Source organism: Loxodonta africana, chromosome 7 (assembly GCF_030014295.1).
Source record: "Loxodonta africana isolate mLoxAfr1 chromosome 7, mLoxAfr1.hap2, whole genome shotgun sequence".
Taxonomy (NCBI): domain Eukaryota; kingdom Metazoa; phylum Chordata; class Mammalia; order Proboscidea; family Elephantidae; genus Loxodonta; species Loxodonta africana.
The window spans coordinates 17,854,987-17,857,982 of NC_087348.1; the positions used below are offsets into that span (position 1 = coordinate 17,854,987).

General features: G+C 38.5%; 1 pseudogene; it reads left to right on the forward strand.

Moving 5' to 3' along the window:
* Nucleotides 1-1,701: 1,701 nt before the first annotated feature.
* Nucleotides 1,702-2,649, forward strand: LOC100665457 (olfactory receptor 5B3-like; annotated as a pseudogene).
* Nucleotides 2,650-2,996: the final 347 nt, after the last annotated feature.

The following is a 2,996-nucleotide window of genomic DNA, read 5'->3' on the forward strand; positions in this document are numbered from 1 at the left end:
AGATTTCAACCTAGAAATTAAATGAAAGAATAGCTCACACTGAAATACTGGCACAGCCAGCATATGGACTGAAGGGCAATGAGAAACTCTAGGGGGATAGAATATCTCAGAGGGCCCAGCATGTGAAGAAAGGCAAGTAGATGAGTGAGGCTACCAGATGTTAAAAATTCTCACATATTTTAGAACACTGTATGTCACCACCTACCTTTTGCAAAACCAACATAAAGGCCACCATTACATCCTAATATTACACCTAATGTTATACCTAACACTAACACTGAGGTATTACATTGGACAAATCTGTTGCAAAAAATCTCTTTAAAGTGTTAAAAAGCAAAGACATCACTTTAATGACTAAACTGCACCTGACCCAAACCTTAGTATGTTCAATCACGTCATACCGCACATTAAATATGGACATTGAAAAAGGAAGACCAAAAAATTGACCCATTTGAGTTATGGTATTGGTGAAGAATACTGAATGTACCGTGGACTACCAAGGAGAAATTTTGTGTTGGAGGAAGTACATCAAAATGCTCCCTAGAAGAGAGGATGAACAGACTTCATCTTGTTTAATTTGGACATGTCATCAAAGGGACCAAACCTTACAGAAAGACTCATCCTTGATAAAGTTTAGGGTTGAAAGAAGTAAGAGACACTAAACGATTGGCTGCAACAATGGACTCAAGCATATCTACTATTGTGAGGATGGTGCAGGATCAGGCAATGTTTGTCCTGTTACACATAAGATCACTATAAGTTGGAGACAACTAGTGATACCTAATAACAAAAAAACACTAATCAGGCCATGCTGGACATTGTCTTTTATGCATTATCTCATTTAATTCATACAATAATAATTGAAGTAAGTCTCACTACTATCTTTATTTTATAGATGGAAAAATGGGGCTCTAATATGCACCTTTTAACAGTACCAAACCTCTGTTCCCAATGCTATGTCTTCCCTTCAGAATGTCCTTGCTGGGCATACATGTCCCTACTGCTGCAGTCACATCCCCATATATCCTAACCATATATCTCTCACTTATTTAACTGTGTTATCCCAAACATAGGGTTTGGACTAATGGAGGCAATGAATAATTTTAAATTGACTTAGATGCAATTTGATTAAATTTCAGTTAAGACCATTGAGAGTACATGCGCCTGGATCTTTAGCATGGCTTTGCCAGTAATATTTCTGTAAATTTGAATAAATTACTCAACCTTTTGCTCCTCATAAGTTAAATGGGGATAACAACTAATCAACCTCATAGGGTTGTTGAATGAAGTACATGAACCTGCTTATAAAGTGTCTAGAGCAATGTGAGCATGTGAGTGATAGAAAAGTTTTCACTAGGCTTGGGAAAACTGAGTTGGAAGTTCATATCATTCCTGACATGTCATCTTGGCCTAGTTATTGCATTTTCTACAGTTCAGAGTAAGAATTTATAAAATTTAAAAGTCAGGAGACATTCCAAGAAGATCGTTCAGCTTTAACAACTAGTAACTATGTAGAAAATTTGTGCACTAAATTTGTCAAGCCCATGTTTTATGTATGAGACTTTTGAAATACAAGTTTTTGCTATAATGTAATACACATTATATTTATACAATTCAATTTCACTGCAATCTCTTTTCTATTTAACAGTCTGTTCTTTTATTCCTTGTTGATACAGGGCATCTTTTGAGTCCCAAATAACATCAATGGAGAACAGAACAGAAGTGACTCACTTCATCCTGCTTGGACTAACCAATGCTCCAGAGCTTAAGTTCCCCCTCTTTATAATGTTCACTCTCATTTACTTCATCAATGTGCTTGGGAACCTGGGGGTGGTGGTGTTGATTTTGTGGGACTCTTGTCTCCACACTACCATGTATTCTTTCCTCAGTAACTTGTCACTGGTAGACCTTTGTTACTCTTCAGCTGTTACTCCCACGGCATTGGCTGGGTTCCTTACAGGTGACAATGTCATCTCCTACAATGCATGTGCTGCTCAGATATTCTTTTTTGCAGGATTCGCTACTGTGGAAAATTTTCTGTTGGCCTCAATGGCCTATGACCACTATGCAGCAGTGTGTAAACCTCTACATTACACCACCACCATGACAACAGTTCTGTGTGCATGACTCGCTATAGGTTCCTATCTTGGTGGTTCCCTTAATGGCTCCATCCACACTGGGGTCATATTCCATCTTTCCTTCTGTATGTCTAATGTGGTCCATCACTTTTTCTGTGATGTTCCAGCAATCATGGTTCTCTCTTGCTCTGACGGACATGTTAGTGAGATTGTTATTGTTTTTGCAGCAACCTTCACTGTCTTTTCTGGTATGCTGGCTACCTTGATGTCCTACCTATTCATATTTATAACCATCCTAAAGATGCGCTCAGCTGAAAGATATCAGAAGGCTTTACCCACTTGTGTTTCTCACTTGATTGCGGTTTCCATCTTCTATGGGACATGCATCTCAATGTACATGCAGCCCAGCTCCAGTCATTCCATGGACGTGGACAAAAAAGCATCTGTGTTCTATACTATGGTCATCCCAATGATGAACCGTCTGGTCTACAGCCTGAGGAACAAGGATGTACACAGTGCATTCAAGAAGGTTATTGAGAAGGCAAAATTGTCTCTAGGTTTAACATTTTAACATAGCAGAATCCACAGCAACTCAGTGTATTCCCTTCAGATCTTCTCTGTGCGATGGCTCGCACCTCAAGGCCTTCAATGCACTTAATTACTAAGGTGATATATTCACTTCCTCAAAAGTCTGTTGTCTAGAAAAAAGAAGATATTATGTCTAGAAATGTAATGCATGAACGAGAATGGCTAATGGGGAACATGAAGATATGTGGGTTTTCCTTTTCAAAGACTATTTTAATGACATTAGATGTATTCACATATTCTCCACCTTATGCTGGTGCAAGCATATATGTCCACAAGTGCACACAAAATCCCATGAATAAAAGTATATGCAATGATCCTATGTGCACACTT